The following is a 13,481-nucleotide window of genomic DNA, read 5'->3' on the forward strand; positions in this document are numbered from 1 at the left end:
ATATTTGAGTCATCAGCTCCTCCCTTGCTTTGAAGTCTTTCCTCTCTCCCAGGTATTACTCTTCAAAACTGCCATTTACTAGTGGGAATTCAGGCACGGCTGTAGTTTATGTGCTACTCGGCTGGTCAAGGCCAGTGCCATCTCAGAGGTTAAAGATGTTAAACATCAGCCGTCACCACTGTAACACGTGCAATATTGTGTTACGTGTAATATGTGTAATATATGTGTAATACTGTGTTTCTATGCTTCTGTCTCTGCTAGACCATGAACCCCTTGATGTCAGGACCACGTCCCGTCAAATCCAGATGCCCAGAGGTTAGTACAAGGCCTGATAACTCCCATAACCAGGTAGAAATCTGAGTTGGATGAGTCCATGAATTTTAAATATCTGTGATTCTAATCCTTGCCAGCCATTTAACCTTCAACTTCAGCAAGTTGGTACCTCCATCATGCATGAGACTTTGGGTTAAAATAGATACAATATACAAATGCAGTATTTCTAATTTCTTTAGAGGTTTTTGTGGATATTCTGGGAATAAACTTAGTTGATGTTGTTAAGTTTTCAAAGAGGAACAGACACCTAAGATCATAATTATCAGAGCAGGCAGAATAAAGTTCAACATTAGAATCGACTCTAGAATATAGCTTGAGTCCAACAGCTCTGAGTTTGAATTCTATCCGTGCCACATGCTAGCCATCCGACCTTGAGTAAGTTATTACTGTGTCTACAGGAATTAGTTTCCTCATCAATGAAAAGGGGATAAAAATGGTAGCAACCTCAGAGGATGCTTGGAAAGAGGATTTCATAGGACCCTGCATACAAAAAAGTACTAAGCCCCAGTGCACAGTAAGCACTCAATAAAAATAGATATTTATTGCTGAGTTTGACAGCTGTAAGATCAACAACTGCTTTTCTTGTTACTTCTCCTGGCTGTGCAAATAGGCATGCTCATATTTATAGTGCCTACAAGGCAGCGTAAGCTCCTGAATACACACAAGCCTGTGTTTAGATGTTTGAAATGTTTGGATTCCAAAAGGAAAACTTCAAGCTATTATATTTTTATGTTTAACATTACAGTTTGGGCCTTAAATCCAGCAACAAATAGTCTTGAACGATTCGTATTAAGCTGTTTACACAAACACAGCACGGTGACTTGCACTTACTCAAATCCGAATTAAGGTCTAAGTGAAGAAAGAAAATCACCTTTTAAAAGTACCAAACTCCATGAGGAGAGAAAGTAGGCCAAGCACCTCTAGACAAACTGTTGGAAGGCGTCCACACTTCTTTCAACCTCTGCTACTTGCTGCTGGCACAGAAATAAATCCATTTATGCCAACACCCATTATTTCCCCACTTCCGAAAAAAAGTCAGCATTCAAACAATATAGAAGATTCCGGACAGGACATCATAATAATGACTCATTCTCATGGAAAGCTGAAGTTCTGATTTTAACTGTGTGATTTTGCCACACGTCAAACCTTTGTGCGGCTCGGTTCTTGTTTTCTGGTTTCTGAAATGGAGATAAGAAGGTAACTTGGCCAATCCCTTGACCTGTGACTGCTTTTATTTTTTTTCTCCTAGCCTATACAATAGGGATAATAACAGGTCCCTGGGAGTTTGTTCAGAAAAACAAATGAGGAATATATGTGTATACATATAAAATATGTATTAATTATAACACTACATATAGAAATAAGTATATACTAATTGCCAACATGTATAATATATAGACTAGTATATACAAATATATTAATATTTAAATAAAATATTATTTTTATGTGTGTGTGTGTGTGTTCTTGTTGCTCAGGGGGTTATCATAAGGACCAAAGGAATGATGGGAGATGATATGTCACAAAAGCACGTATCAACTACAAGAACTTATGTAGCAAGTGTGAGGTCCAGTAATTGAATCCAGTGTAATGGAGGGGATATTTGTGCAGGAATTTGCTTGTTGAGGTGAGGAAGAGATCCAGGTAGACAAATCATTCCATTTTCCTGCTGTGCTGATGAGCCACACCAGCCTCACAGAACTTTCCTTTAACTGTTGTATTTTTTTTTTCATAAATATCTGTATCATATAAAAATGCCAAGATGCAAGTAAGCAAAGATAAAAAGAACTAAAGTCATCACTCACAATGCCATCATCCAGATATAATTTTGGTGAATACCCTCCCAGACTCATTTCTATGCATATATTTATTTTTTAATGAAATCATCCTATTATTTTTATAATCTCATTTTTTAATTTAACAGAATGTCTTGAAAATATTTTATGCTTCATAATTGCATTTCATATTAAGATGCATAATGGTATACACACTATTGTATAGTATTATAACAGTCTATAATATTCATCTATAAAGCCATACATTTTATTTAATCATTATATAATGTTGAACCATTTATTTCAGATTGTTCACTGTTTTTTCAATGAAGCTGTGATAAACATCCCTAGGGCAAAAACTTTAATCACATCGATGGTTATGATTGTAAAAATAAATAGAAGTGGAATTACTACTTCAAAAAGTACATCACTTTTTAACACCTTTGTTGAAATACAATTTCCATATTATAGCATTCACCAAAAGGATACAATTTGATGTTTTTGTAGTAAATTGTGCAACCATGACCACAATTTCCTTTTAAAATGTTCTCATTATCCTGCAATGTTCTTTTGTGTCAATTTGCAGGAAATCTTCTCTCTCACCTTGAACCCCAGGTAGTACTGATGAGCTCTAAGATTCCACTTCTCTGGAGATTTTATATAAACAGTATCATACAATATGTAGTCTTCTGTGTTTAGATGTGATCACTTATAATCATGTTTCTTAGGTTTATTCATCCAGGAGCACAGATCAATAGTTTCTTTTGGCTGTCAAATAGTATTCCATTGTATGAATATAACACATTTTATTTATCAATTGATCCGTTAATGGACATTTGGGTTTTTTTAAATACTTTCTGGCTATTATGAATAATGCTGCTACCAACATTCATTATACATATGCATACGTTTCATTTCTCTTGGGTAGATACCTAATAATGGAATTGCTGAGTTGTACAGAAAGTTTATTTTTAACTTTCTAAGAAACTACATACTGTTTTGTGAAGTGGCCAAACCATTCTACACTCTCAACAACAATGTGTGCGGGTGCCACCTTTCCCAAATTCTTGCCAACACTCATTATAGTTTGAATTTGCATTTTCATAATGATTAATTGTGTGAAGTGTCTTTTCATATGGTTATTAGCTATATGTGTATCTTTTTTGGCAATATGTCTATTCAAATGTTTGGGCATTTTTAAAGTTGAATGCTTCTAAGAGTTGTAAAAGTTATATATTCTAGATATCAGTCCTTTATCAGATATGTAATTGGAAAATATTTTATTTTCAAAGTCAAATATTTTGTTCTTTTTGATGTTATTGTGAAGTTGTTTTCTTAATTTCATTTTGAAATTGTTGCTAGCATATGTAAATACAATTGACTTTTCTATATTAGTTTTGTTTTCTGCAAGCTTGCTAAAATCATCTATCAATTCTAATAGAGCTAAAAACTTATGGGACAACCACTCTGGAAAGCAGTATGGAGATTCCTCAGAAAACTTGGAGTGGAACCACCATTTGACCCAGTTATCCCATTCTTCAGCTTATACCCAAAGGACTTAAAATCAGTATACAATCAGTATACAGTCACATCAATGTTTATAGCAACTCAATTCACAGTAACCAAGCTATGGAACAAACCTATTTGCCCTACAGTAGATGAATGGAAAAAGAAAATGTGGTATATACACATAATGGAATATTACTCAGCCATAAAGAAGAATGGAATTGTGGCATTTGCCTGTAAATGGATGGAACTAGAGAATATCATGCTAAGTGAAATAGCCAGTCCCCTTACACCAAAGGCAGAATGTTTTCCCTGATAAGTAGATGCTAACTCACAACAATGGAGGGGAAGATTAGAAGTTCACTGGACTAGATAAAGGGGAATGAAGGGACGGGGTGGGGGAATGGGAATAGAAAAGACAGGAGAATGAATCAGACATTATCTTTCCTATCCTCACATGTGAATATGTGACCCATGTAACTCCACATCATATACAACCACAATAATGGGATCCTAATTGGAACAAGTCATATTTATTTGATGCATGTATAAGATGTCAAATTACACTCTACTGTCATCCATATCTAGAAAGAACAGATAAAAAATTGTGGGAGAAAATTCCTTAGGATTTTCAATATATAGAATCATGTTTTAATTTTTTAAATTGTGATGAAATTCATGTAGTGTAAAATTAACCATTTTAAAGTGTATGATATGTTCATATTGTTGTGCAACCATCATTTGTATATATGCCCAAAGGAAGACCTCATATTAAATAAGTATTTACTCCCTATCCCCCCTCTAAACCCCAACCGATTGCAACAATTTTTTTAGGTATTTATGGATTTACCCTATTTGTATATCTCATAAAAATTAAATCATATAATGTTTGACCCAGTGTCCAGCTTCTTTTTCTTAGTGTAATGTTTTTGAGATTCATCCAAATTGAAGTATTTATCTGTACTTCTTTTTAAAGACTGAATAATATTCCATTGTATGTATCTATAGCAGTTTGTTTGTTTATGAATATGTTGATGGACACTTTTATCACATTCATCACTGACTACTACAATGTGTGCTGGTATGAAACTTTTGTGTACAAATAATTCTTTGAAGACTTATTTTTCTTTCTTTAGACTATGGGCCCAGGAGAGAAATTGTGTGTTACGTGGTGATTCTGTTTAAATTTTTGAAGAACCACCAGTATTCCACAGCATCTGCACCATTTTATATTCTTACCTGCAATGTGTGTGGATTCTAATTTCTCTGTCTTTGCTAAAACTTATTATTATTTTAAAATTGCAATCATTCAATAGATGTGAAGTATATTTCATTATGCCTATAATTTGTATTTCCCTAATGGGGTCATGTTTTTAAACTACGTATTTTTAGTTTTTTAACTGTTTTCTTAATGAGTGTTATTTTCAGTTATATAATGGGTTGGTTTAAGAATTATAACATGTATGTTAACTTACTTCATTTTACCTGAGGTTATTCTTGACTTAATTGAGTAAAATTAGCAATTTTGCTTGTCTAAATTTCTATTATATTCACACTTCCTGTACTATTATTGTCATATATATCTCTATATATTTTAAACCAAATAATACAGTGCTATAATTATTGATTTAGACAATATTATGTTTGTCTGTCTGTCCATCTGTCTTTCCTTCCTTCCTCCCTTCTTTCTTTTATTGTCTTTATGTTGTTGTACTGGGGATTGAACCTGGGGACACTTGCCACTGAGATACATTCCCAGCTCTTTTAAATTTTTTAAATTTTGAGGCAGGATCCCACTAAGTTTCCCATGCTGGTCTTTAACTTGTGATCCTCCTGCCTCAGCTTCCCATGCACCTGTTATTACACGTATGCACCACCATGACCAGCTACAATAATGTCTTCTAGAGAAATTAAGGGGAAAGTAGAGATAAACTATGTTTACACATATTTTTATATTTACACACATATTTAACATTTAACTCTTTCTGTCCATTCAACTTACCATTTTGTGTCATTATTTTTCGGCCTGAAGAACTTCCTTTAGTATTCCCCACAGAGCAAGTGTCCTAGCAAAACTCACTCAATTTTTAAACAGGAGGTAATACTATTTTGCCATCACTTTTGAAGAATAGCTTTGCTCCCACGATTTATTCTCTTAGCATTTTGAATATATCATTCCACTTCTTCCTGACCTCTATTGTTTCTGATAAAGAAGTCAGTTGCTAGTCATACTTCTGTTTTCCAGAGGTGACAATTCATTTTCTGCTTGCCATTTTTAAGATTTTTTTGTCTTTGTTTCCATATTTCAATAGTTTGATTATTATGTGTCCAAGTGAAGATCTCTTTGTGCTCATGTTACCTGGGGTCACTGATCTTCTTGGATCTATGTGCGCAGGCTCCCAGTCAGCTGGGGATGTGTGAGAGCTTGTCTAGCTTTTGTGATGTTCACATACAGATTCTACATGCTAAATTTCTGGTTAGTCCCCAGATCTGCCATTCATTCCATCAGCTGTGCAACTTCAAATTATCATAACTCTGAGTTTTTCCTGTTTGTTTCCTGCCAAGTTTTTTTTTCTGTCAATATTTCTGAGCACAGGTTTTCTTCCCTCTGCTCCACATTGAGTCCTCTCCAGCAAAAAGGCTACTGATACGCACAGATTGCTCCACCCTGATAGCCCTGCTGTGCCATGATCTAAGAGGAAGGATGGGTGTAGTTCTAGGCAAAAACATCATAGACTCCTGTTCTTACTCAAAGTTCAGCAGGTTTTTTTCCCCATATTTTAATTGATTCATTCTAGCTGTACATAAGTGGGATTCATTGTTACATATTTGTACATGAACAATATAACAATATCATTTGACCAAACATCATTCTCCAATATTTCCCCTTCCCCTTCCCTCCTCCCTCCTTGGGTATCTTTCCACTATTCTTTTCATTTACCCTTTGATTTTCATGAGATTCTTTCCCCCATCTTTCTTTTACCTTTTCCTCTCTATCTTCTACATAGGAGAAAACACATTACCGTTGACTTTCTAAGTTTGTCTTATTTTGCTTGACATAATGTTCTCAAGTTCCATCCATTCTCCTGAAAATGACGTAATTTCATTCTTCTTTATGATTAAATAAAGATTCATTCTTCTTTATGATTAAATTCAACAAATTGCATATGTGTACCACGTTTTCTTCATCCGTTCATCTCTTGATGGACCCCTGAGTGGCTCTGTTGTTTGGCTACTGTAAGTTGTGCAGCTATAAACATGGGTATGCATGTATTGCTATAGTATGATGAATTTAATTCTTTAAGATCCATACTGAGGAGTGCTATAGCTGGATCATGTGGTGGCTCCATTTCTACTTTTTTGAGAAACCTCCATACTGATTTCCATAGTAGTTGTACTGATTTACAACCCAAGCAACAATATAAATGTGTTCTGCTTTCTCTATATCCTCTCCAGAATTTCTTACTGCTCGTATTCTTGATGACTGCCAGTCTACCTGGAGTGAGATGAAATCTCAGTGTAGTTTTGATTTTCATTTCCCTAATTGCTAATGATGTTTAACACTTTTTCATGTGTTTTTGGACATTTGTGTTCATTCTTTTGAGAAGTGTCCGTTTAGTTCATTTTCCCATTTATTCATTGGATTATTTGATGTTTTTAAGTTTTTTGATATGTTCTGGATATTAATCCTGTCAGAAAAGTAGCTAGCAAAGATTTTCTCACATTCTGTGGGTTCTTCCTTCACATTTTTAATAGTTTATTCAGCAGCTTTTTAATTTGATACCATCCCATTTATTAATTCTTGGTATTATGTCTCGAGCTTTAGGGGTCCTATTTAGGAAGTCATTGCCTGAATCTATACATTGGAATATTGAGCCTCTGTTTTCTTCTAGGGGTTGCCTAGTTTCTGGTCTAATTCCTAGGTTTTTGATTCATTTTAAGTTGAATTTTGTGCAGGGTGAGAGATAAGTCTCTAGTCTCATTCTTGAACATATGATAACCAGTTTTCCCAGCACTGTTTATTAAAAAGGTTGTCTTTTCTCCAATGTATGTTTTTTGCCCCCTGGTTAAGAATCAGATGATTGTCTCTGTGTGGGTTCGCCTCTGTGTCATTTATTTGCTCCATGGTCTGTGTGTTTGTTTTTATGCCAGTACCATGCAGTTTTTGTTACTATAGCTCTGTAGTAGAATTTGAAGCCAGATCTTCTGATACCTCCAGAATTGCTTTTTTTTTTTTCCTTAGAAATTTCTTGGATTATTCTGAGTCTTTTATTTTTCCAAATGAATTTTAGGACTGTTTTTCTAGTTCTGTGAAGAATGTCATTGGTATTTTGATAGGGATTGCACAGAATCTGTATACTGCTTTTCATAATATGGCCATTTTAACAACGTTAGTTTTGCCTGTCCATGAACATGAGAGGTCTTTCCACCTTCTGAGGTCTTCAATTTTTTTCTTCAATGTTTTATATAGTTTTTATTGTAGAGGTCTTTAACCTCCTTGGTTAGATTTATTCTTAGGGCTTTTTCTTAAGACTATTAGGAATGAGATTTTTTTTTTCTGATTTCTTTCTCAGCAGATTCATTATCAGTATACAGTAAAAATGTTTTTTATATGATGATTTTGTACCCTGCTACTTTTCTGAATTTGTTTATTAGATCTGGCAGTCTTTTGGTGGAGATTTTGGGGTCTTTTTAGAATAGAATTGTATCGTTGGCAATCAGTGATAATATGATTTTCTCCTTTCCATTTGAATCCCTTTTATTTCCTTGTGTTGCCTAATTGCTCTGGCTAGAATTTCTAAATACCATATTAAATATGATTAAAGACAATGGACATCCTTGTCTTATTCCAGATTAAAAAAATATATACTTTTAGTTTTTCCCCATTAACTATGATGCTGGCTTTGATTTGTTTTATATAGGTTTTACAATATTGGGGTAAGTTCCTTTTATTGTTAGTTTCTTCAGTGGTTTTATTATGAATAGGCGCTGAATTTTGTCAAAGGATTTCTCTGCATCTATTGAGATGACTATGTGATTTTTGTCCTTAATTCTACTTATGTGGTGAATGACATTTATTGATTTGTGTATGTTAAACCATGCCTGCAACCCTGGGATAAAACCATCTCAGTCATGATGTACAGTCTTCTTAATATGTTTTTAAATATCATTTGCTAATATTTTATTAAGAATTTTTGAGTCTAAGTTCATCAGGGATATTGATCTGCTGTATATTTTTTTCCCTTGATGTGTCCTGGTTTTTGGTTTAAGGGTGAAACTGGCTTCATAGATTGAATTTGGAAGTGTCCTATCCCTTTCTATTTTATGGAATAATTTGAGGAACATCGACAGTAGTTCTTAAATGTGAATAGAATTTAGCTGAGAATCTAAATTCTGATCCTGGACTTTTCTCTTTTGGAAGAATTCTTATTACTGCTATGTTATTGCTACATATTGATTTGTTTAGGTTTTCTATGTCTTCTTGATTCGACTTTCACAGGTCCTATGTGTCTAGAAATATACTAATTTCTTACAGGTTTTCCAGTTTATTGGAGTATAAATTTTTCAATATCATCCCTAATGATCATCTGGATTTCTGTCATGTCTGTGGGGATTTCTCCTTTTTCATTTATAATTTTATTAATTTGGGCCTTCTCTGTTTCTTTTGGTTAGTTTGGCTAAAGGTTTATCAACCTTGTTTATATTTTCAAAGAATCAACTCATCACTTCATCGATCCCTTGTATCTTTTTTTAATTCTCTATTTCATTGATTTTGGCTCTGATCTTAATTCTTTCCTTCCTTGTACTGGTTTTGGAATGAGTTCTTGTTTTTCCAGGGTCCTGAGAGGCATTATTTTTTTGTTTTTTTGTATAGCTATAAAGTTTTCTCTTGGAACTGCCTTCATAGGGTTCTAGAAGTTCTGGTATGTTGTAAAACTATTCTCATTTGATTCTAAGAATTTTAAAGTTCTTCCCCTGATTTCTTTTGTCACTCATTTATCATTAAGAAATATATTGCTCAGTCTCCATGTGTTTATTTAGTTCTGTAGGGTTTTTTTTTGGGGGGGGGGCTGATTTCTAATTTCATTTCTTTATGATCAGATAAGATACAAAGAATTGTATATTTTGGGGGTGGCATTTGTTAAGAGTTTCTTTGTGGCTTAAAATATGGTCTATTTTGGGGAACTTTCCATCAGCTGCTGAGAAGAAAGCAAATTTGGCTGTTGTAGGATGAAATAGTTTGTAGATGTCTGATAAGTCCCTTTGATTAATATTATTTTTTAAGTATGAAGAATCTTTACCAAATTTACGTCTGGATGACCTATCAATTGGTGAGAGAGGGGTGTTGAAGTCATCCAGTATTATTGCACTGGAGTTTGCATCTTTAATTTGAGTAGTGTCTGCTTTATATAATTAATTGCACCAATGTTTGGGGCATAAATATTTACTATTTTTATATCATCTTGTTGGACTTTTCCCTTTACAAGTATGATCTTTTTTGTCTCTTCTGATTAATTTTGGTTTGAAGTCTGCTCTGTTGGATATGAAAGTAGCTACTCCAGCTTGTTTTAGGGCTTAATTTGAATATTATATCAATATCCATCGTTTAACTTTTAGCCTATGGCTCTCTTTGCTTATAAGATGAATCTCTTATCAACAACATATAGTTGGATATTTTTTGTATCAGGGATTGAACCCAGGGTACATAACCACTGAGCCACACACCATACCCCCATTTTTAATATTTTATTTAGAGACAGGGTCTCATTCAGTTGCTTAAAGCCTCACTAATTTGCTGAGGCTGGTTTTGAACTCATGATCCTCCTGCCTCAGCCTCCCGAGCTGCTGGGATTATAGGCATGTGTCACTGTACCTGGTTATAGTTGGATCTTCTTTCTCATCAATTTGGCCTGTGGGGTCTTTTAATTGGACAGCAGAGACCATTTATATTCAATGCTGTTATAGAGAGATGTTTATTAGTTCCTGCCATGTGGTTTATTTCTAACATTTAATTTGGTCCTGTTTCTTATTTGCTTCGTTACTTTTCAAATGAGTTTTGTCTGTTGTGAGCTCTAGGTTTGTTTTTTATTTCTTCTGTGTGCAGTACTTCTTTAAGTATTTTCTGTAGTTTCAGCTTAGTAGTCATGAATTCTTTTAGTTTTTGCTTACCTTGGAAGATTTTTATTTCTACTTCAATTTTGAAGGACAGCTTTGCTGGATATAGCAATCTTGGTTGATGGTTATTTTCTTTCAGGACTTAAAGCACATTATTCCAAACGCTCCTGGCTTATAATGTTCTCTCAGCATTTTTTGTGCTGAGAAATCAGAATTAATTCTAATTTTCTTGCCTCTCAATGTGGCCTGACATTTTTTTTTCTTGAGGTTTCTAAAATTCTACACTTGCTCCATATGTTAGATATTTTAATTATATTGTGTTGAGAGGTTCTTGTTTTGATCTTATCCATTGGAGTTTTGAATGCCTCCTGTATCTGGATGTCTGTTCTCATTCTCAAGGTTTGAAAATTGTTTTGTTATTATTTCCTTGAAGAGGTTATTCATGCCTTAGCCTGCATCTCACAACCCTCTTTGAGTTCATTGATTCTTACATTTGTACTCTTAATGTTGTCCCAGAGTATTTGTTTGTTCTGGTCATGGTTACTTATTTTCTTTAATACTGGCTGAATGTTTAAGGTTGGCCACTTTATCTTTTAGCTCTGGGAACTGTGGGAAGTGGTGATATGAATCAAGGTGTGTGATTATCTCATGGTTGTGGTGCACTTGTGCTGGGAGTCCCCTGTGCAAAAGCACAGGGTTCATATTTCCTGGTTGCTGTGGTGATGCCGGCCCTTGGTCTCTCTGGGCAAACCTCCAGAGATATCAATTTTAACCTTGAATCCCAGACCCTGACTCTCGGATAGAAGATTCTGAGCATAGCAAGATAACTACAATGTTTCACCAGTGCTGTAACTTCCAAGCCTGCCTGCTTAATAGAAACTTTGGACAATGGGCTTTCTGGGTTCCTCAGGAAGCTCCTAATGTTGCAACAGTGGAATAGCTACAAAAAAATGCTTCTAGCCCTGTGACTTTCTAGCGGGCACGTGCAAACACGCGTGCAAAGGGAGAGAGCCCGCGCACACGCGCGCGCGCGGGCACACACACACACACACACACAAAATGCCTCTATAGCCTTTAACTTTCTGATTATAAGACCCTATATGATAAATGTGCTGGGCCAGCTCTGTGTCACTGCTTCTCTACCCAAGATCAGAATCTTGAACCTGACCTCTCTTTCTTAACCCCCATCACCCCTCACTGGTTTTCTGAATTAATGGCTGTGCATGTTGCAGCATTTTATTTAATTTATTGTATCTTTCATTTCTAAGATTTCTGTTGGGTTCTTATTCAATATCTCTATCTCCTTTTTGAATTTCTCATTTATACCCTGTACTGACTTCCTTAATTCTTTCAATTGTTTTGTTGTTTTTCTGTGCTCTCTTGGGAGTCATCAACTCTTTTTATAATCATTCTTTTGAACTCTTTATCTGGTGTTTCATCCACTTCAATAATATCTTTGGGGCAAGTTACAAGTGAATTATGAAGTTAAGAAGTTCCCTTGATTCCTCATTTATTCATATTTCTTTTATTCCTGTGTGGGGTTTTTGGGTATATTGGGAGGGATTTAGCTTTCATGTTTATGTGTGGGCCTTTTCGGGGAACAGCATTCCTTTGCCAAAGTGTTCTGGAATATCAGGTGGTTTCAAATTTTCTAATATATAAATGGGTTTGCAGTATAGTTTCCTTGCTAGTTATTTGGTGATGATTAGTGTAATTTGATACAATGTATATTATTTCAGAGCTTTAGGATTTCACTTTTCCTGTAGGTCTATAAAGAGTGGTGTCCTTCTTGTAGATTGGGCAGTTGTATTGTATACAGTTGGGTGTGTGGGGTAACCCTCTATGATTGCTTTTCTTAACAATTCTGTATATTCCGAAGTGATGTAGATTGAGATCTCTTGTATACATGGTGTTCATAACCTTTGTGTTAATTCTCTGTTTTTTTTTTGCTGTAGGAGTTGATGCCCATGAATGGACCTGAGGGATCCCCCTAGCTTTCCAACTTTGGACATGGTTATTATTTGGGGGAGGATTGTCTCTTCTGATCTTTGGATTAAAGTATCACTACAGTTTGAACATGGCTAATTGGTATGTGGAACAGGTGTACTAACTTTTGTCTGGGGTTAGTTTAGCAGCAGAGACTCTACCCTGTGAACTTGTAGTGTCTCAGTAGAGTCCCAGCACCGCACAGAAAAGGGGTAATCATAATAGCAACAACAAAAGCAAAAAATATACAACATTAAAATAAATACCTGGTGCCTTCTATGAGATCTTGTAACTACCACCCAAACAGGAATGGGGGCGGGGTCCGCAATTGCCAACAGCAAAACCAGTAAATAGCTGTGAACTCAATCTGACATTAAAGTAAACAGCAGCTGCCAACTACACCATCCACAGTCTTAAGAACTGCAACAACATGAATGGTGGGGGCAAAGATATAAACCAAATAGTTCCAAAGATGGTAAAGATGCAGTTCACTAAGAGAAAAGACATGTGACAGGAAGGTGAAGTTTAGGATGCTGAAAATGTGAACCAAGAGAAAACAAGAGAGATGTAGCAAGTGACAGCTATGAAGAAGGAATAGAAACATAAATAAAAAGACAAAGTAAGTAAATGGAGAGAGAAAGAACAAGAGAATTTGACTATTAGAGGAGAAACAAGAGAAAAGAAAAACCTAAAATAAACTAAAACTCTAACCTTCAAAAGATAAGACAAAGAAAAATAACAATCATAAAAATGCTAAAAATAAAAAAG

The 13,481-nt window shown here is 35.0% G+C and overlaps 1 long non-coding RNA gene across 1 annotated transcript; it reads left to right on the forward strand.

Annotated features, from left to right (window-relative positions):
* The first annotated feature begins 259 nt into the window (after positions 1 to 259).
* On the forward strand, positions 260 to 12,803 carry LOC124083092 (uncharacterized). The gene is made up of 2 exons (XR_006848614.2): positions 260 to 315; positions 12,683 to 12,803. It is a non-coding gene; the product is annotated as an uncharacterized LOC124083092 (long non-coding RNA).
* The last annotated feature ends 678 nt before the right edge of the window (positions 12,804 to 13,481 follow it).

This window comes from Marmota monax, unplaced genomic scaffold (assembly GCF_021218885.2).
Source record: "Marmota monax isolate L192 unplaced genomic scaffold, Marmota_monax_Labrador192_F-V1.1 WCK01_AAM20220418_F8-fsc00051, whole genome shotgun sequence".
NCBI classification, from domain to species: Eukaryota; Metazoa; Chordata; class Mammalia; order Rodentia; family Sciuridae; genus Marmota; species Marmota monax.